At 34.7% G+C, this 23,567-nt stretch overlaps 1 long non-coding RNA gene across 1 annotated transcript in view; it reads right to left on the bottom strand.

Annotated features, from left to right (window-relative positions):
* Nucleotides 1–7,821: 7,821 nt before the first annotated feature.
* Nucleotides 7,822–23,567, bottom strand: part of LOC127557908 (uncharacterized) — a 43,006-nt gene continuing 27,260 nt past the window's right edge. Inside the window, exon 2 of the long non-coding RNA XR_007952654.1 lies at nt 7,822–8,235. This is a non-coding gene — a long non-coding RNA (uncharacterized LOC127557908). The remainder of the gene's footprint in view (nt 8,236–23,567) is intronic.

The raw sequence follows: 23,567 nt of genomic DNA, 5'->3' as shown, positions 1-23,567 counted from the left end.
CTATTGATTAGAGAAATGCAAATTAAAACACCTCCAAGGTACCCTCTCCAACATATCTATCACATTGGCTAATATGATAGAAAAGGATCCTTTGACCCACTAATATCACTCTTGGTTTGCACCAGAGAGATCAAAGGAAAGGCACACAGTTGTACAGAAATATTTATAACAATTCTTTTAGTGGTGAGAAATTGAGGGATTATCCATTCATTGGAGAGTGGTTGAACAAGTGGATATATAATTGTGATGAATTATTATTGCTGTATATGAAATGATGAGCTGGATGATTTCAGAAAAACCTGGGAACCTTTCTATGAATTGACTCAAAGTAAACAAGGAGAACATTGTACATAGTAACAGCAAAATTTAAAGATGAATAACTGAATATCTTAGCTACTGTCATCTAAACAATGATCAAAGATGATTCCAAAAAACTCATGATCAAAAATAATATCCATCTTCATAGAGAGAACTGATGAGAGCAGATTAAAGCATTTTTTCATTTTTTGTATTCTTGTTTTGCTTTTGTTATTTGTTTTCATTATTTGTTTTAGTTTTTGGTGTGTATTTTTTTTGTAATATGGCTAACATGGAAATGTTTTCTGAAGCAATACTCCCCTCCCCAACTTCTTTATTCTGTGAGGAGTTCTGAACTTTTTTGTTTTATAACCCTCAAAACAATTTAGTGAAGTCTAAATCCCCAATATCAGAATATTTTTTTTTAATTTCATAGTTTAAAATAGAAATTTCTGTTAGAGATTAATGAAAATAAAGATCTATTTTCCCATCTAAGTTCATGGACTCACTGAAATTTATGTATGGACTCTTAGATCCCAAATTAAGAACACTTAATCTGAAAAGGATGCAAAGGATCCAGAATTTTTTTTTTAATGTGGATCTCATCCATGTAAAATGTGAAGATAGTAAGGTATCCTCCTCTCCCCTAAAGGAAGTTTGTGCTACATCTCCCACAATTCTTCAAAAAAAAAAAAACAGAAACATAACAGTGTACCCAGATACTTCCCTATTCTCCAAGTATTGAAACTACACCTGTAGACCAGTAGTTCTTAATCTGGACTCTTTAAGAGTGTATGAACTTGTATTGTAAAGAAATTGTATCTTTTATTTAATAAACTAACTGAAATTTACAATTTCCTTCTATTTAAAAACATTATTCTGAGACAAGAGTTCTTAGAAATCCATGCTGCAAAAAATGGTTAAGTACCCTGGCTTTAGGCTGATTTGTACTCTTACCATACATCACACCCCCACTTTCCTTAGCAATATATCAGGAACAGACCTCTACTTGAAACTATCTGTCTTTAACCAGTAGAGCAGAAATGATTAAAATAAAACTTTATATAACTGACTTTAACCATCTGATACTTTTAGCACAAGATCTCCTTAATATTAAGTAAACCAGCAATCAGGGAAAGAGCACCATACAAAGATGTGAAGAAAAGAACACAGGACTCAGTTGCTTGACTCAGTATAATGTCATTTCCCTGTAAATGTCCATTTGAAGACCCAAGTATTCCTGGTATTTACTGATCTTGCACCACTCTCTCACACCACCTATCTAAGACCTCATTCCATTATCTTCTATCATTGAAAAGTGTTTTTGTATATAAAGACACTTGTGGCACCAGTACTAAAAGGGTAACAAATGCCATCATGTGGGATTTTTACAATGGAAAATGGTTTCTCTATATACATTACAGCTCTAAGGATTACAGGATGTAGTACAATATTTCTAATCCTTCCATAAGGGTTCTCTAAGGCGTGCCATGTCTAACAGATTCTATCATTAAAAAGATTCTGAGTGTTTCACAGTAGCACTTGCTCATCTATTTTACCTGCTCATCTCATTACCTCATCACAATAGTCAGATGATTAAAAAAAAACTTATAACAGCATAATAGCATCTTTTAAAGTTACATTAATTTGTTATCTATAATGTTTGTAGAAAGTATTCACTGATGAAATCCTTAGATCTTTTGAAGTTTTAAAATACAGAAGTATGAAGTATGTGCATGATTTTTTTATCTTTCTTTGGGTTTTGGGAAATCTTAATAAAGAGGTTTGTAAATATCATGTTTGTCTTTTCTTGAATGGAAGAAATTCATTCAATTACCATAACAAATGTGTGACAGAGGCAGAAGTCCTTTTTTCTCCCTTGTGCATGGACTGATGGAATCCATAAAATCAGATACAAATTTGAAAGACACACAAGAAGCCATTCTAAGAGAATTTTTTTTTTGTTTGCATTGAAATTTCTCTAGGAGAGATCTGAAATGTGTTGCTTATTCTCCTTAATTCCTCTTCTTTGATCAACTAGGTGTTTCTCCCAAGAATAGCTCTTGACTTGTAGTTTGCTTTTTTTTGTTTGTTTGTTTTTGCCCTTGACTATTAATCTTTGTCAAGTATGGAGTCAATTCATGTGAGCTCTGGAGGAAATGGGGAGCATGATTTTTCAATCTAATGCAGGCTAATGAAGGGTTTGGGATTTTAATCTTAGAAGAATTTAAGTATTCAAAGCTACAATTGGAGCAATCCTTTATGGAGAAAGGCACTAAACAGATCAGATAACTGACATATTTATCAGGTTAGTGAATGGGACTGGGGCATCCCTTCATTCTCCATGGAAAAACCTGGTTATAAAGGTTACTTTTTAATTCCTTCTAGGAAATGGAATTGATAATGTCATCAATAATTTTAGTATGGAGGATCTACCCTGGATAGTGCATGGTATGATTATCATTTAAACACCAAGGTGTTCTCTATTCTGAACAGTCTGGATCTTATAGGGGAGCACAGGTTGAGTCTCATCTCAGCCAGAGCTGGTGATATGACCTATTGGAATTTCAGTCTGTTATCTTCAATCTAGAGAAAGGCGAGCTCTAGTATGGCTTGTTGGGTACGTTGCTTTATCATTCAGACCTCTTGGGAGTGTATACTGATATTCTTTGCTATGTAGCATTTTTGCCTAATGAGATAGACAAGTTAGTTGTGTATTTGACCTTGGGGTTGGATGGAGCCTCTAAATGAAAGACACAGTGTGTTTAAGAATTGGAACCAAGTAGAGACGTGTCTAGTGAGGTGTAGTCAAGAATTAAGAACTTGGTGGAGCCCCCCAAAAGCCTATTGAGAAATAAAGGACAGAAGTATGGCTTGAATTTCAGAGCTCTGGCTTTGGGGTCCTTAGCTTGAAAATGTGAGTGATATAACAAAGGCAGAACCCAAAAGTCAATGTCATAGTCAGGAACTGTCTACTGTCTGTGCTTGTAAGAGTGGAGTCATAGAAAGGTAGGTCATGGCCAGGGACAAACTGTCCCAGATTGGTTTGGCCTAGTTATTTCCACCCACTGGATATTCTGGTCTCTGTACAGATGAAGTATAGTCAGTTCCAGTATGACCTCAAACTAGAGAAAAGAACTGAGGATGGATTTAAACTTGTGGTTAAAGCCTAGTAGATATTTGACCTTCTGATAAAGACTATGTGTAGATTTGACCTGGCCATAGAATCCTATAGCAGATGAAACCTATTGCCTCAAAAATCTCTGAACTTCAATTGGAATGGTAGATTGATTTAGGCTGGGTGACCTATTGGTGTACTTGTGGGTTGGTGTTCAGGATGTGATTGTGGCTTAAATGTATCATTGCTCTTGTCATTTGGAATTGGGAGTTTTTCTATCTATATGAGCCTCACATGGAAAGACTGTTGAGTTAGCCATGACCAAAACTGATACATGAATAGTGCAAGATCAGTATTTCTTTCCTTTCCCGTGGTCCAAAGTCTACTCATAATCTATCTTGCTTTGCTCTGATGTTTGGTACTTTTTGATGGCATAGCTATTGACATAACCTTATTGAGAGAGAACATGAAAGGCGTGAAATTTGAGCCTTGATAACTGGGACTCGATTATGCTGTTCTGGACCAGCAGTTAAGACTACTCTAACTGGAAAGATTTTGCCCTAGAGAACAGATTAGAATATGATCTCTTCTACATTGGGTCTTGGTCAGGGAATAGTCCAGTTCTAATCTTTTCATTGCCACCTATGGCCTTGGACCTTGCAAGGGCCAGAGCTCTTTGGTGGTATAATTGTAGCCCTCTTTCAAATTAGAAAGTGAAGTCCTGGCCCAAGGCCTGGACCTTGACAAAGTCTTGCAAAGACAAATGTCCTAATTATGAATCAGAAAGTGTGTGTTTGAGACACAATGAGATACAGAAGGCTCACAGTGAGTGAAAGTTATCTGTTGTTTAAAGCAGAACATCTGCTCAGCCTTGAACTGGAGAATCTCATTCTGACAATGGTGCGATCCTATATGATGGACATGTTATCAGCTTTGTCTTGGTCTGGTGAGAAATGTCTTTTGGAGAGGACCTGAACTAGGAATGAAACTGAAAAAACACATTGAGAATGAGGGCAAAGAATGTATTGTAACATCTAGAACACAGGCATCCTGGATATCTTTGTCAATCTGTTGATGCCTAGGCCTTTGGATTCTTTCTCACTGTAATGCTTTTAAATAATTGAAAATAGTAAATTTGTCAGATTAGTGAATAATAAGAATGTATCTTTTCCATCCAAGTCTAGGGACTTCTAAAAGTTATCCATGGGGATTTATGAACCCTAGCTTAAGGACTATTGAGCTAGAATGTCTCCATAGAGGAGAGATAAGTGAAAACAGAGATCTTCTGGGCAGTCAGAATATGAGCAGGATCCCACAATAGTACCTTACATTCCTATAATATTTTATAGTGTGTTTTTCTAATGTTAACTCATTTGGATTCATACAAGAAGTCTTTAATACCCAAGGCAGATATTATGCTTATTTGACAAATATAAATAGAAATTTTATTTGCTTAATCATTTTGCTTTTATCTTTGTTAATTAAGTGTTTTCTTAGCAGTAAACCATGAAGGAATGAATGAAAAATCACATATTAAGTGCTTATCTGCAAGACAACTTACTAAGCAATGGAGATACAGATAGAAAAGTGAGATAGAAGCTAATTTCTAGGAGCACCTAGAATTCTAATGGGGGATACATAATATTTAGAAAGTTTCAGCAAGTCACATGGAAAGGTTCTTTAATTATTTTTGTATTAATAGCTAGCATTTTTACACTATTTTAAGATTTGCAAAGTGCTTTACCTATAATTTTATTGATATTCACAATATCCCATGAAGTAGGTGCTATTATTATTTTCAGTTTTTAGAGGAGAAAAGAAGTGCAGAGAAGATCAATGTCTTTCTAGAGTTATAGATAAAGCTAATAGATGGCGGAACCAAAATTTCAATCTAGGAAGCTAATATTTCAAATCATCTTCTGATTACTTCATCAGTGATCATTCTATTAACACCAAATTGTTTATGAGGATCATAGGGTTAGGATCAAATGAATGATGACACATATATGCAAAAAAAAAAAAGCTTCATAAAAAGGGAATCTAATGGGGACTTGTTAGAACTAGCAAAAACTAAAAGTTTTAACTATTTGGAAATATGCTGACTCTTTTTACCTATTTACCCCAGTGAATGATTTACTTGAAAAAATGATATATTCATGAAGAAATTTAAAGACCACTAGTTCCAAGGAAGAGAGCTTTAGAGTTATATAGTATACTGTCCCACTGGAATGAGCTTCCTTTTAGTTCAATATTTAATATTCCCCCCCATCATGGCCCATCATTTATATGGGCATGATTCCCATCATTAATATGGGAATATTTTGGTCCTTACTTTAGGATCAGCCTCAACACAATTAGATAATATTAAAAATATAAAAACAATTGCTAAAATTTATATAGCAACTTTATAAATATCTCATTTTATTCTCACAACAATCCCCTCTTTGCTAGGTGTTATTATTTTCCCCAATACAGATCAGGAAATCTAAAAGACAAAGATTAAGTAACTAGTTCAGGGTCATATAGGTATTAAGTGTCTGGAGATACATTTGGACTTGTCTTTCTGACTTCAAGTTAATTACTCCATATATTGTGCTTCAAATTTGAGCTAGTTATTGTCATGTAGTTCTTCTCTTTTTATTCCCTACTTTATATTTCACTTCACCCAATTTCATTAAATCATAAGGGAACAAATGATAAGTTTATCTTCATGGTGTTATAAAAAGCAGAATTATGAATAAAACCACATTTCCCAAAGCATTTTTAATGATTAGAAGGTATTAATAAAAGAATGAGGTTTTCTAAGGGTAGAATTGTACATGCAATGATTTCAGTAGCATTTTATTTTCAAGGATATCTTTTCCCAATTTCCAAAAACAATGCTAATATTGATTTTGCAAATTTTTTGCAAAATTTACAAAATTATCTTTTTCCTATGTTAAACCCCAAATGTTGCTGTAATGGGCTGAGGCTCGAGTTGATGCACTGAGGTCCCAAGCATGTGAGGCTAAATAGTAATTGGACCATATTCTATTAATATATATGCTTGGAGAAAGAATGGCCCCTGCCCACTCTTTGTGCAAGTCCTGATGTGTTGTATAGGAAATGACAATTTTGGTGGGTGGAGGCGGGGGGTGGAGAAAGAAGTGGAAAGAGAGACTGCTGGCTGGCTTCTTGACACAGCTGCTCGTATTGCTTTCATGACCCTCCTTCACCTCCAATCCTCCTTTCACTTGCAATCCCCCTTCACCTCTGCTGGCTGGCTTCCTGTCGCAACTGCCCATATTACTATCGCAATCCTCCCTCACCTCAAAAAGAATAAAGATTGAAGACTTTTCCCTTAACCTGAATTCCTGACTCTGACTGATTTTAAATTTGCAGTCATCACCTGTTGCTACCCCAAGAAGGATTTGTTGATCTACATCTATCTGTTTATCTGTCTGTCTGTCTGTATGTATGTATGTAAACCCACCCATATTCAAGAAGTTAGCTATCACAGGCTTTTCTAACTGATAATAAAGTATCTCAAAGCAATAGTCTGATTAAAATTATTTGGAGGATCCTCTCATTGAATCTCTCTATATCTGGAATAAAGGATTGCTGGTATTATGACAAGGGCTATCCCTAATCATCACCATTTTAAATAAAGCTAATATAAAAAAACTTCTCAAGAAGTAGAAAATCAAGTAGTTCAAATAACCTAAAAATCAATTCATCAATCATTAAACATTTTAATGTGCCTATTTAGATATCATCCACTGTGCTAGGTTCTGAAAATAAAAGTACAGAAAAATGAACAATTTACATCCACAAGGACCTCTATATAGTTCAGCAAAGAAGACAATAAATATCTATGTATATATGGATTCAAATGTACATATGTTTCATATATATATTATACACACGTCGTCTTTGTGTGTATTACAAATAAATATAAATACAAAGTAGTATGGAAGTAGAACCACTAGCAAGTGGAAGGAAGAAGGAAAGACTTCATACAGAAGATTATGTTTAAAAGGTGAAAATAAAGAAGACAGTGTATTATGGGCAATTGGAACCACTAATTGCTCGTGGCAATTGCATGGAGATGGGAGATAGGATATTGGAACAGGAAGATCAATTTGAATGGATGAAAGAATATGGGAAAAGAAAATTTAATGTCCAATGAAGTTGGGAATTTAGGTTAGGCTAGACAAAAGATTTCAGAAAGTAAACATATCCTAGAGGCAATAAACAAAAAGCCAATGGAATTAATCTGATTTTGAAGTAAAATCAGTCACAAAAACAAATAGTGGTTTAGAAGCAATAAAAGAGCAGATTCTGGGAAATCCAACAGTCTAAAAGAGCAGATTCTGGGAAATCCAACAGTCTCAGACTGTGGAAATTAAACACAGGACCTCACACAATTTGTATTATGCTATATTTGATTATAATCTCTTAAGAATTACTTAGTGATTTATAAATGAGCTCTCCCAATCTTATTGTGAATTGTGACTGAGAACACAATTGCTAAAGTCATCTCTTGAAGCTGGGATTCCTTAGTATTCAATTATGTTAACAATTTCCTTCATAGGCACATCTTCACACTGCATCTATTGACATATGCTACCTGGCCTAAAGCCAGGATCATTAATGAAGGCAACATCCTACCAACTGCTACTCCCAGTAGCTTTTATCTTCCTCTGCTCCCTTTCCATTGTGTACTCTAGAGACCTGGAATACCATCATTGGTAACAAACTTCTCATTCTGACTCTTCTTCTTGTGCTCTTCCCATCTTTTAGTCCTCCATGAAGCCTATTTTCAAGGCTGACTCTTCCTTCTGTTTGACACACAGGGTTAGAAGGAGAAAATGACAAATTGCTTCATCCTCACCATTCTTTTCAATTATTCCCCCTTCTTTCATCACTATGACCACCTTTACTCCTTTAAAAGCTATTTCTGCCCAGAGCCTTGCTTCTGTGCTTTACAGTTCTTCAGGTTATCCTCCCTTCTCTCTATTTAATACTTGGCTTGGAGTCTTTTTTATTACTCAGCTTATTACTCAGCTTTGGGCATTATAGGTCAACCACAAACAGGATTGTTCATACTCTGGAACCCTTTCTCAAATGAATTTTCCCCAAATGCTGACTCTGATTTTCTACCTATTATATTAAAAGTACTGTAAGATTTGAGATGTTTAAAACTGCATCCAAATTTACCTACAGTTGTACAGAGAAAAAAGGTCTGCTCAGAGGAATTGTCTTTCACTAGAGGTACTTGCCAGCTGAGTACTTGATACCATACCTGAGCTATTCAGTCTTTATTTGGTGATATAGTCAAACATTTTCCATTCCCCAATGCCATCCCAATCCTTCAATTCCTCAAAGTAGAACAATAGCAGTTCCTTATTTAAAGAGAGCTTTTTATTAAATTGGAAAGCTTTTTTGGATAACATTTTAAGCTAAATTATAGCAGCTTTAGGATATTGTTATAAATATTGGGAATTTTTGGTTCCAACCTGGTCATCTCTAATGCATTCTCACACAAAGCCTTCTTGGCTTCACATTTTCCTTGCCTTCTTGGGATCAATTCAGAGGCTCTCTCTATAAGAGTTTACAGAGAAAAGAGAAGGGAATTTCTTTTGAACCTCCAAGAAACAGTAACCTTTTTCTGCCTCGGGGTTAACTTGAATACCCTTAGTACTGTTGTGCACAAATCTGTTGGTTCCTTCCTTTTCTGTTCTAGACTGCAAGTATGAATTATCCTTGGAGACCTCTGCTGTCTTTGATTTTGAGACTCCTTCTTCTAGACACAGAACTGGTACTACTACAGGATTATTGAAACAGGAAGAGCTTCAAGAAGACTAGGAAATGGGATTTCAGAGTTTTGTGTTTGTGGAAGCTATAAGCTTCCCCAAAAGGGAAGGCTAAGACTCAGAATCTCCTTTAGAAAAATAGGAACTAAAGGAAAAGTAAATCCAATCATTTCAGAAAGAATAGCCTTCTCTTCTGAGCTAACAGTGCCCTAGGAAATAGAGCATCCAGGTATGCTTCCTTAGCATATCAACACTAAGATTTTGATTGTCCATCCCAGGTAGGGTACCTGACCCTTTCCCTGACTTCATAAATCACCAGTTATGATTTGTTCACTTTAGGGTCAAAATTAGTCCAATAATCTCTTGGAGATCAGTTAGTACTAGAGGATTGTGGGGAGATACTTAGAGATCATGCATGTTCCATAGGGCTGTGTTATGACACTGAACACAAGCAGACCTGACTTGAAGCTGTAATACATTTATCCTTAATTTTTGTTGATTTTCTTAGAACTATAAAGATTCCTATCACCATCCCCCACACTCTAGTCATAATCCCCCATTCTAACCCGATTAGTCTTTTTGCTAGAGGACTCAGTTTTTGGAAAGAATTAAATTCTAAACGCAAAGATAAAATAAAACTTCTCAGATACTTTTAAGCTCTAAACCTATAATTCTATGATCCTTTATGAAAGGATCAGTTATATCTCTCCCTCTTGAAGGAATATGAATTCCCAGGTTTTATAGGAGATTTTTGATGTATTATATATTGATCCTGGGATACTTGCCCTTTTTGATTGATCTTGAATGCCTAAATTTATGTATCTCAATATCTCAATCTTCAGTTATAACCATATCTCTGCCGATATTCATATCTTTATATTATGTCTATAATACATGAACATATAGTATATAAATACCTATGTATGTGTGTGCATGTATGTACATGTGTGTGTATACAGCTTTGGGCCATGTGAATGTGAGATGGTACAAAATCAACAGCCTAGTAATAGATAGAGTAGGGTCCCTCCCCCTCTTTCTATCCTCTCCCTTTTCTCATTCCACTTTCCCTAAAATTCCTAATCATCACCTTTTCCATAACACCTCATTACCTGCCTTTATCTTACTAGAAAAACCATGATTTTTCCATTGTATAAAACAGTACAATAACTAGCATTTCTCTACCCACTTTTAAAATTCAGAGAATATGTTAGGTCACAGCAAAGTTCATTTAATCAAAACATAATGAAAACAGCAACCACCTAATTTAAAAAACATGGGAAGAAAACCATAATTGGGAAAGGACCTTTGTTCCTAATATAAAGAATATAATCTACATTCAGTGGGAATTGACTGTGGCAGGATTTGGGGATTTAGGCCTGATCTGAATCTCTATATATATACAGGAATTTTAAAAGTTATATACTGTAAACTGCTGAATCCCAAACCATGAGAAGGGTTTCAATCTCACACTAAAAAGAAGAGGAAATTCTTTTGAGGACATACATCTCATTTCTGTGAAAGGACACATATAAGATTCTGAGTCCCCAATACAAGAAAAATCCTTTACTAAATCTGAAGTACTTTGCTTCTAGCAAAGTGTTAATACTTATTTTTCTCACTTTCTTATCTTTCCCTCTAGCTACCTTTAAAATTTGGAGCTAGTAACCTTTCCTGAAGTTAACTTGAAATTGTAATCCAAAGACTAGGTTTCTGATTTTCTCCTTTTTATTTCAATGGACATAGGAATATAATAATAGCAAATGAGAGCTCAATTTTCTTCTGGTTGTTTGCTTCCATAGGAATCCGTGTATTTCTCTGAACTCCAACAGTCACAGAACCTAACCACCAACTGTCACATTCTTTGATTGACATGTACCTCTGGTCACTTCAGTTGGGCTGCATTTTCCTCAATCTAATATACTTTTGAAAGGTCTAGACATCTGCTAAATCCCCAAATACATAATACAAAAGAATGTTCTCTCACGCAGTGTGAAATCCTGGAAAGAACTGAATAAGTGTTAGGAAAACTAGGGCTATTTTTGTTAATAGAGTGAGAACTTTGTTATTGGAATGAAAAATGATATTTAGTCTTTTGTTTGGGTTCAACCAGCCAAATAGATTAGAAAAAGTTGCTACAGGTCGTTGCTGATAAGATATTTAAGCTCTCCCTCTTTTATGTAATGTGCTATAAGCCCACATAATTAACTCAAGTGTATTTTACAGGGGATATAACTAAGAGAGGATGGAGATAGAATGATCTCATTCCTACAAAACATGAGTGAAGAAATACTGAAGTGTAAGGTATAGACTTCAAGGGAATATTATGATGAGAAAGGAAAAATATGAGGAAATCATTGATTGTACTGAGGATCCAAAAATTTACTGAAGAACTTAAAAAGTAGAATTGATCAAATGGAAAAAGAGGCACAAAAGTTCACTTGAGGTATAAATAACTCCTGAAAAAATTAGAAATGGACAAGTGGAAGCTAATGATTTCATGAGGCATCAAGGAACAAGACAAAATCAAAAGAATGAAAAATAGGAGAAAATGTGAAATATTTTATTGAAAAACAACATGGAAAATCGATGGAGAGATAATTTAAGATTTTTGGACTCCCTGAAAGCTATGATAAAAAAAAAGTGTGAATTGTACCAGTGCTATCTTTTGTCCAACATACTGTTTGGAAAGTATACTCAAGAAGGGCCTCTTTGGTGGAGTAGAAAAAAGAAAGGACCTGACCCTTGGAGTGAACTTCTGACATTCACAGTTCTAAGATTCTACTATGGTAGTTATTTCCCCTTTTCCACTCACCTCAATTTGTCTTAATGGCTTCTTGTATTCACACAAGTGAATGTCAAAGCTTGTTTGAGGGCAACTATTTACTGCTTGTTCCAGGAATCAAAATTGCTAGTTACTGTTCTGGGTTTTAGGTAGTGTCAAAGTGATGATTCATGTTCTAGTGAGATAAAGATAGAGGTGGGGGAGAGGGGGAAACATGTGGAAGATGAGTAATAGGCAAAATTATTTAGGTGAAGGAAACAACGATGGTGAAATGGAGCAGGGAGACAACATTTTAGGAAATTGATTAATTTGTCATTTTGAACCCACAATACTAATACCAATATAAACTCAATGCCCTAATTGTGGAAGAATCCATCATTATATCTACCGATGACTTTCTTAAATTAAATTATTCTAAGGAGCAATACATATAGTTTCTCTTATCTACACATGAGTACAATTATAATCCAAAGAAGGCTAAGAATTAAAATTAAAACTAAAACTCAGTAGTTTTACTTTTGTCTGAAACTTAACAAGACCTCTCTCTATCAGGCCCATGAATAAATTATTTTGTGAATACCAGTTGAAAATATAGTGTTTATAAAACTTCAAAGTAGGCTTGCTTATGTTCAGCATAAAAACATAGCTCTTTAAATATATCACCATCTCTTTAAATATAACCATCACCACCCCTTAAACTTGATACTAATCTTTCCCTCCAGAAGCAATATAAAAGACAAGTGATACTTAAAGACAAGTGTTACTTTGTTGAGTCTAGGTAACTTCATATCCTTTATCTATGATATCTAAGGAAGCAATTTTTTTTCTCCTGCATCCCAGGAAAGAGTCCTCTCAGACAAGAGTGTTATGTTTCTGGACTAAAGAATTTGATTTTTAGTTAACTCTTATTTTCCTTGGGGAGTAAGGCCATTATCATCCTCCTTTTGGAGAAGCTTGAAATCAACAAGGTTACAGATAGATTTCTACTGGTTCATGATCTTACTATTCGGGTTTTTTTTTCTTTATGCTTCACCTTTACCAATGAGTAATTCGGTGCTCTAGAGCTCTATCTATACAAATGAAACATAATTATGATCAGGATGAAAAATACAAGGGATCATAAATAATAGAACAGATATTCTCTTGGGGCCAAGAATTGGAGCAGAAAAGACCTTGAAAATAGGTATTCATTAGTAAAATGAACAAATTCCTTAAGTCAGGCCAGCCTTTAGGTTTCAGTTCTATAGGACCATAGAAGCTTTTTGGTTCCCTGTAAAATCCAAAGTAGGGAAGACTCTAAATTGATTCCTGAAGTGAATGAGAATGGGAAGGAAAAAATGAAAAAACCCAGTAATCTAAAACAGTAGTCGCCTACCTTGATGGTGATACATGCTAAAATGGCTTCAGTTTAGCCCATGTGAAATCCAAGTTCATCTCAAGATGAAAAACAAACCCTGATACCATACCTCTTTAAGTAAATACAACTGTGTTTTATATCTTGAGATATAAAGGAGTTTGAATGTTAGGGATAGGGATAGGGATAGGGATAATATTTGGGGTTGTTCAAATGAAACAAAAAAAATTGTGAATCCCTACTCCACATGATGACTTTTTAAATTTTTATTTACATTTCATAAAAAGGTTATGAAGCTTTTATTTATGTTCGGTATATTAAAAGACATTGTTAACATTTTCTTAAGAAATTATGGAATAAGTTTCTTATGGGATCTATTATCTGATTTCTATGGTATGAACATTGCTGAATTTCTCTTAACTCCTCTCTTGATTGTTTTTAAAAACTCAAGGCCTCATAAGACAATCTTTATTTTTAAGATGACTTTTTTCAGTTGGGTTTGGGTCATGGTGGACGTCCTAATATCAGGGAGATCTCATTATCTTTCTCTGTTGATCATGGTTGTTTAGGCAGGCACCTTACTCAAATATTATCATTCCCGCTTAAAACTCCTGATTCAAAAGGTTCCAAATGTAGAGGGGTGTTGTATAGAAACTAATTACATAATTATTGCTTTCCTATTGATTCTGAGCACTTTTGTCTCCACTTTCTGTGTTCTTTCTGAGATTTCCTCCATTATTTTAGTTTGGTATTACCTAGAAAGGTCAAAAAAATGGTTTGCCTTAAGACTGCAAAATGGTGATCTTGATTCTACATCTTAATAGAAAAAGAAATCTGACTTTAATTTTTTTTACTTTATATTTAAATATGAAATGTTTCATTATTTTCAAGAAAATGAGCTTAGAAATATGGCAGACTAAAGTTCACATAAAAAGATGTGACCTCTAATGGAACAGGATCTCATTCTTTGTCCTTTGTCAAAAGATATATCGAGTCTGGTGCTGAAAGGAGATGAGGAAATAACATAAACCAAGAGGCAGAAATTTTCATTTTTAACACAACTGAAAGTCCAAGCTCTTTTTATTCCATTTGTCAGAAAAGTCTATAAGATCTTCTCTTACATCTCAGATTTATACCATCTAGGTCAAAATTTACAACATATCTTCTATGATGTCTCATATGTGGTTTGAAACCACAAGGCTCAGTTTTGCTATAGATACATGAGGAAGTACATCTTGTTTCTCTTTGGATCCTAGGACTTAAAGAAAATGGCTTCTCAGGAAAAGTTATTTCTCTGAAGAAGCTGATAATTTTCTTGTTCTTTTGTTTCTCCTGGACACACAAATCATCTAGTCTCTACTAAGTAAAACAAACAAACAAACAAACAAAAAACAACTAGCTACCAAGGCCATTGGAAAGTGGACTTCTCCAAATTCAAGATTCTGGTGCCTGTGCTTCTTGTCCCTACTGGTAAAAGACATTTTAGGATTAAGAGGAATTCAATGTCATTAGCATAATTGTTTGGATGACATAAAAGGGTGAATTTGGAAGTTTATCCATTAATGTTTTTTAACCTTGGTTTTATGAAAATCCAATCTGTTTCCTTTGAACAAAAATAAGTAAACACTATATTTTGCAAAGAAAGCTAACTAAAACTAAAATGAAGCTAATTTTTTTTTATTTAATGATTATAAATCCAGTTTAGATTTCTAGTTTAGAGAAATATTCAAACCAGCAGAGTCCCAAGTCTGGATTCCTTGAAAGGATTACCTTGAAAGGTAAAGTGTCTCCTATCACTTTACAGAGAGAGAGGCCAAATAGAATAAAACAGCCACATTGAAAATAAAATAAATTTATAAGTGCACTAAGGAAGACTGCTTAGGTTGGTACCAGCTTCAACCTCTTGCAGTGTGAGTGAGTCATGGGTTCATAATATGAAATAATTCAAAGATATTTTCTTAAAGTCACAAAAGAGTTTGCTTATGGCATAGCTGATGTGCTAGTCTCTAAAAGAAGTCCAACAAATTAGAAATATTTCAAGGAGAGTTTTATATACTGAAAATTAGGGAGTGAGCTAGCAGGCTAACAGCTTAGAAGGTTATAAATTGTGAAAGAAAGATAGGAGAAAGAGCGGAATATCTTTTCACCCAGGTAAGGAGACAAGGTGTCTTTTAGCAAAGTATTGTCAATCACACAGGATGGATTTTTTTTTTGTAAAGGAAAATAAAGAATAACAGATAAGAGGTTTTATTGCTCCAATTCCTTAGCTAGATATGCAGTTTTGAGTAGACCTTCAGTTCTGACCCATCACTTGTAGGACACAGATTGGCTTTTTATAGACTTTTAGGCTAGACTTAAAATACCCAACCCCTATAGCTGAAAAGAAATGAGGGGAACAAATAGGGTTAGAGGAAAGGAATGTCACAAAATTTCAGATTTATGCAAATCAATAAAGATTGCATTTTTCCTATGGGGAAATGCATTTTTCTGGGATCAGTAATCTTTAAAATAGTGGAAGCCTCTTTCAAGATAGAATCTGTCTGGCTCATTCTCTGGTTTTCCCATAAGGAAGGAAATAATATTGGGGAATATTGACATAGCTCAATTTCTTTTGTCTCAGAAGTTTTCTCAAAGAAGATGTGTGCCACAAACTTAGGGACTTCAGGTTCATCTTTCTCCTCTACAAGTCCTAGGCCAATGGCAATTATTATTATGGCTTTTGTGGTTTCTTCTTCAGCAGCAACCTTGGGTCCAGATCCTCCTAAAAGGATTTTGTCACCAGGCCAAATCAGTATTGATACAAATTCATTGAATTAGATAGTTCTGTCCCTTATCACATCACTTTGTCCTCTCACTCTTCCTCCAATGTTTGGCTTCATATAGGCCTCCAGGGAACAATTATGACCTTTTAGTCTGGATCTTGGGTTTTCATTTGTGTAATGAAGTCCCTGGGAGACCATTCCCTCTACCAATGCAGCTTGGTCCCTCTTCTGCAGTTTGCAGTCTTAGAGAGTTGCTTGGGGCACTGAGAGATTAAATGACTTCCCTGGGGGTTTATTACATGTATGTATTAAAAATAAGCTTGAGCATACTTTCTTCTGAGACTGAGCAGGATTGAGGGGAAATGTAACAAATGGGTTATGGCCTCCATAGATAGACAATATGGCTAAACATCTCTGTAACACAAACACCAGAAAGATGCCTCAGGAACTTTAGAAATAAACTTGTATGTATAGATAATAGGTCTAAAAGAAAAGATGAATCCTCAACATGCTCTTTCAGATCAGGATCTTAGCTAGGCAAGTCACCAGACTAACATTGACTTCCCCAAGGGTCAGATGTTTGGCTAAGTCTGTAGCTGCTTTGTTACAGTATTGCAGCAACCTTTGACACTGAGCTAAATCCACACAGCAATTTCACCACACTACTTAGTCCATTTCACCATGGATTTAAAAACATCTAATGTGAACAAATGTGTCGTAGTTAAGACTTTTGAGGAATCACATTTTGATCCCTATCTTTTGGCAATTGTTTCCGTTACATGAATTGACCAAAATTACTGAGTATGGGCTACTTAGCCATCATCTTTCACCACAGCACAGCGGACAAAACACCAAATCCCCTCCAACTCCAAAAGAATCCCCCAAACCAGAACACAACAAAGGGCCTACCATAGACCATGGGCAAATGGAAGAATTGATCAATAAATAGTATCTTGGGTGAAACCCATCTTACTACCTTTCAAAAGCATTAACCAGATAATATAAGTTCTGTGAGGCAAGGTGCTGGTTACAAAATTAGTGATAGTCAGTGTTTTAACTGCACTAGGCACCAACCATTAAAATAAGGTTATAACAGTTTCAAGACCACAAAGCCATTAAGACTAATCTAAAGAACCAAAGTTTCCATTGGTAATGACTTTCCAGGCCTTGTCACTCAGTTCTAATATTTCTTTAAGTATTAGGATATTATCTAGGCTTGAATACTAGAACAAAAACTAAACTCGATATAGGCTAAACTCAGAATAGGTCAACAACACTCTCCTGAGGCTCTATTAGGCCCTGACCACTAATCACATCTCATTTAGGCAGTGGTCACAAGATTGAGTCTGAAACCCATCCATTGAATAAATTAGGGATGAACAATGGAATGAAGTCCATTTGGGTGTGTGACCACCCCACCACTCTAATATTATTGTTGAGCATTGACTGGTTTATACAGTGGTCTAGTTTTCTGGACCTCATTATCACTTTGTTTTAAACATGAAATTAAGGACTCCAGATCCCAGGATCATGCCTCCATTGGACCTGGACCACCAGCAAGGCTATGTGAGGTTCTGGAATCTTAACCCAGCCATAGCCTTCCTTTACTAACAAATCTTGATTGCATTAAACTCCCATTCCTGCTCCAAACTTCCACTGCCTGATCTTTGGCTTATGATGTTTATAGAAAGCTCTATACACTATATGGTGTATTAGACTCCAGTGATGTGGAGTTACAATCCCCCTGATCTAAATCACTGGACAAAAATCTAAGTGTGCAAAGCCCTAAGGGAAAACACCTCCCAACTAGTCTGCATAGGAACAGATCCATCAAACTAATACAACAGAGCCATGCTTCTACTGGTTCTAGCTGAGGTGCCAATGAGCTCTGGCCACCAGGCTAAGTCTGCACTGATCTCTGACCACTAAAATGAGGCTTACCCCATAGGAATGGGTGTTGGATTTTATCAAATCACATCAAATTAATCAAAAACACAACACACAATGCAGAATAGAGAAGTTCTATGGTGTTTAAAAGACACCAAATCATACATTTTGGGGAAGGAGGTAACTACTGTTAATGGTACAATTCATTCTGTCATCAATAAATAAAGTCACATTAGATCTCATGGTAAACAGGATTTTTCTCTTATCAACTTTGATAATATCTCAAAAAAAAAAAACTCTACAAAAGTGAGAGAATTCTGCAGGTATTTTCTAGTGCACTTTGTTTAGACAAAAAACAACAGCAGCAACAATAAAAAGCTATCTCTTAGGAAAGATAATGTTAAGACTTTATTAGCAAATGGCACAGAGAGGAATGAATGTATGGTGGTTGGAAGCATAGAGGTTCAAGGGGTGTATGCTATAATATCACAAGTGAACAGTATCAAGACTGATTCCTTAGGATTTTGAGAAGAGAGAAGGAACTAGGGAGAAGAAGAAATGGGGATGGGAGGGAGGGAAGAGAAGGAGAAAAGAGAGAGGGAAAAAGAAAGACTTGGTTATACTAACACTTGAATGGGTTAGAGATAAAAATAAAGCTTGCATACTTCAGAAATTCCAAACAAAAGGAGAGCTCTAGACAGACATCAAAAATCAAAATCTATACATGGAAGCTTAGTTGATTGAGTCAGCATGGTGTCAAACTGAAACATAGGGAGCACTGAACCTTAGAAGAATCCCTGCAGGACGCGTACTAATTTAGAAAAGTATACATTGCTCATATATTGTTTTTATCAATAATCTACATTTCAAAACCAATAGGAACTAGATAAAATACATAAAAACTTTATGAATTTGACACTTTGTTTCAATTATGTGTCAAACTTTATAGTTATAAATTCATTATTTCGTATCTTAGATAAAGTATAATGAAGACTCAAACTCTTTTACTTAAAATAAATATTCGCTGATTATCAAAACAACAAAACATCATGTCTTATATATCATTTAATGCAGAATGAATTTGAGATGCTTTAATCAAAACAATAGGCCAATAGTCTGAACTTTGACTAAAAGAACCTTGAAAAAGGAATTTCCTGGGGTCAGTGATGCAAAGCTTCCCTCTTACTAAGCTACTGATAGGGAGCGAATTTCAGAACCTTACAGATGCTATCATATGGTTCAAGAAAAACAGAACATGTCATGAGAACAACAAAGAAGAGGAAGTACTATCCGATGCTTACTACTTTTGGCTTTTTTCTCTCAAAAATAAGTCATCTGCTTTCCATGTGAACTCTAGTATTGTTTCTACTGAAATGGTACTTTGCCATCACCTTTAGCTTAAAAGCAAAAGCCAACTAACCCACAAAGTGCTTCAGTGTACTTCACAATAGAATCAGAACCTATTCACAGTAATAGATAGCATGATAACATGATAAGTGTGCTACAAGATGTGAACACCTAAGTAGTACAGCTGATAAGAGTACCTGCCTTGGAGTGGAGGACCTGAGCTCAAATCTGACCTAAGACACTAGCAGCGTGATCCTGGGGCAGTTAACCCTGTTTGCCTCAGTTTCCTCATCATAAAATGGACTGGAGAAGGAAATAATAAACCCCTCCAATATCTTTGCCAAGAAAAACACAAATGGGGTCATGAAGAGTTAGATGTGACTGAAAATATTGAACAACAAAAGTGCCAGAAGGTATTTAGTCAAGTGGAAATTGTAACAATATATAATTTACAGCATGACTAGCAACTATCATGTAAAGGAAAATTGAAATTATTTTTCCTTAGAATTTTTCAAATAATAAACACATTAAGTTCAGTAAAATAAATATTTTCCTGCATTTTCCATGAAAAACAGATTGCCATCTTCAAATACGTGGGATTAGCTGCAAAATATAAGAATCCTAGAATTATTTTTCCATTTTGCTCCTTTCTTTGTATACAAAGCTCTGACATCTGCCTTTGATGTGCTACAAACTCATTTTTGATTTTCTTCTTTCTTTCTTTTTTTGCTCAGGCTATTGGGGGTTAAGTGACTTGTTTCCAAGGTCACATATCTAGGAACACTGTTAAGTGTCTGAGGTTAGATTTGAACTCATATTCTCCTGATTTCAGGACTGATGCTCTTAACCACTGCACCATCTATGTGCCCCCCTCATCTTTGATTTTCATTAATTGAGCTTTCTCTCCCAAATTATTGTCCAGACTACTTCAACTGTTCTTTTCACTGATCATCTCTTTGCCTCCACCAAATTATCAATAACTAGATACTTAAGTGGAAAATTATCTTTTAAAATCAGCCATTGCCAGTTAATAAGAATTAGTAAATATGGTGATGAATTATTCTTTTTCATTATCACAAAACTGTATTCAAATGAAATTATATGATTTTTAATATTTGTGCCATATTATGTGTTTTGTAGTTTTTAATCTATTTTGTTAAATATTTGCTGATTACAATTTAATCTGGTTCTTCTGCAGTCAGGAGTGCTATGGGTTTCATGTAGCCTTTCAGGCCAATGTGTTGACACCTCCAGTATACTGACTTGGAGGTGGACTTGGAGTCAAAAATATCAATTTCAGTCTCTACTCTTGACACTTATCAAATATATATATATGCTTCAATCTCCATAAAACTGAGATTTTTATCATCTTCACTGCCTTCCTCATAACACTGTTCTGAGATCAAATGAAAAAAATAAAAATCTTTGCAAACTTTAAAATGCTAAGTTAATTTTCAGTTTTTGCTGCTATTATATTCTAAATGAGATATTTTTAGCCTTTTTCATGGATATTTTAGCCTTTGGCAATCTCATGACTGTTATAGAATCTTCAGATCTTGGAATATAATACATCCACAGTCAAAAGAACTAGAATTTCAGTCAAAAATATTTTACCAAGAAAAATTAACTACAAACCAGAACAATAATAGCAGCAACACAGAGGTAATATTAAACGAATTGCCAGACTTTCAGGATTTTGTTGCCAAAAATACTCTGAACTTAACAGAAAATTTGACATGTAAGAAATATAAGATAGACATCAAAGACTAATTTCAAAAGACTCAATAAAGACAAACTGTTTTACATTTGGAAATGTAATCCAAATGTCTGAATGTCCTTGGTAATTTGGTAGTTCAAAAGAAAGATTGTGATATGACTCTAAAAAAGCAAAAACACTTAGGAAAAGTTAAAAAATAATATAATATAAATGAGGTGTGAAAGAAAGAACTAGGAAGAATGTGAGGGAGGAGGGCAAGTAGTTCTGGAATTGTGAAGGGTCTAAAGAAGGAACAATACATATATATCTAGAATTGTATAAAACTCTTCAAAGTTTATTAATAAATAGAATATAATATATAAATAATAGAATATAAATATAATAATAGAATAGGGCAGAGTACCTCTACAAGGTGTAGATTAATGAGAAATGGGATAAGGAGGGAGAGAAGGGGTGAAGAGAAGAGGATAAGGACCTTAGCAGGGGAAGAGGTTAAGTAACAGCAAGGTAAGCTAAAGGGTAGAAATATAGTAGAAGAGTCAGCAGAGATAGGAACATCAAGAGATACACGCATACATAATAATCAGAAATAGAATTTACTAAGAACAAAAGAGTGATGGTAATCCATTTATCTCAGATAAAATTAAAGCTAAAACATATGCAATCAAAAAAGAAAAAATAGAGAAACTGAATTATATGTCAGTCATTAATACTATCTTAGATTATTCAAAATAGCTACTAGTATAAGATTATAATGTTGCTGTAGCATAGCAAATGATTGGGGGGATTTAGAAAAATATGGAAAAACTTGGTTATAAGGAAGATGATCCACCTTCAGAGAAAACAGAAGACAAATTAGCATATTACAACCTTATATCAATGTATATGAATGTATATGTGTGTATTTGTATATGTATATGATTGCTTATGTGTATAGATATATGTGTGTATATACACATACTTACATAAATATTATATCCATGCTTATCTGTGACCTGCTTGGGGGGAGGTTAAAAAGGGAGAAGAAAGGAGAAAAAAGGAATAAATTTAAAATACATAACATAAAATAAAAGGAAACCTACAAGGAAATAAAGACAGTTCTTAATACAATGCATTCTATTATTATATTGCTTTCTTGAAATGGAAATATATTAGTCTCTTTTGAATCCTCTAATGTTCTGCTATGCTAACATGATTTTTTCTTCTTTTTTGTTGTTTTTTTCTATTTTTTGTTTTAAAGAAATAATTGTATTTTAGTTTTACAATGTAATTTGTATTTTACATATGTATGTGCATACAGATATATGTAGGTAGTACAAATATAAATTGAATGTTAATTTTAAATAAATGATATTTAAAAACCCCTCATCCTGGACTTCTGGAGATGGAGCAGAATAGAGAAGCAGAATAGAGGAGCAGTGGAGTTCTTCCAACATTTCCCTCCAAATAACTTTGTAATGGTGATTCAAATAGATTTCTGGAATGGCAGGGTCAACAAAAGGTCAGAATGAAAAATTCTTCTAGCCCAAGACCACATAGGAAGTTGGAAACAGAGATCTGTGACATGGGATAAGAGGCTAGCCTAGAATCCATGTAGATGAGACATCAGTGGTTTGACTAGGTGGTAGGCAAGAGAAGCAGCAAGTTAGTTTCAGGAGTTCTCAAACCAGAGATGATAAAGGGATGTGGCAAATGGTCAGAAAAAGATTATAGGTGTCCCTGTGCTGGCATAGAATATAAGACCACATGTGTTTGGCAACCCTATTATCTAGACACTTTTCTGGGTCATAGTGCAAAGCCAGAGAGGAGCAATTTCAATCAAGAGGCAATAGGATCCCTGAAGGGTAACTGGCACCTTCATTGCCTATATTCACTTTAGAATTCAAGGATGAAGAAGACCACTTTATGTAAATCTCGAGGGTCAACATCACTTTCAGTGCCAGAGAATCAGGGAACTTGAGAAATAGTGTCATTTGCCTTCCTGAGAAAGGTTCTTGAGAAGCAAAATTAAAGCAAACTCAAGCAATCACTACAGGACCCTTGCCTGGTTAAGGACTAGCATGCAGACCAAGAGAAGAGTGACTGCATTTCTTCCCAGATCATGCTACCTTGGAAACACTGAAAACTTTCAAAACTTTAAAACTAGCTCTGAAAAGTCTGAGAAAGTCTGAAGCTTGAGATAGAGCTTCTTTTTTCACCCTATACTAGGAAAAGAGACCAGTTTTAATAAAAATCAAGAAATGGAATAGAAAAAATTAATAAACAATATAAAAGAACCCAAAAAAAACACAAAAATCTACAATGGTGATAGGAAAGAATAAGACCAAAAATCAGAAGAAAATAATGTAATCAAAATAGCTATAAGAAAAGTCTCTAAGAAAACAAATTTGGACACAAATCCAAGAAGAACAATTGAAATAGCTAAAATATTAATTTTCAAACTCAATAGTGGAGAGAAAAAAATTAGATAAACAAATAAAAGCAAAGACAGAAACCTATGAAAAGACA

Source organism: Antechinus flavipes, chromosome 3 (assembly GCF_016432865.1).
Source record: "Antechinus flavipes isolate AdamAnt ecotype Samford, QLD, Australia chromosome 3, AdamAnt_v2, whole genome shotgun sequence".
NCBI lineage: Eukaryota > Metazoa > Chordata > Mammalia > Dasyuromorphia > Dasyuridae > Antechinus > Antechinus flavipes.
This window is presented reverse-complemented; position numbering and strand designations above follow the sequence as displayed.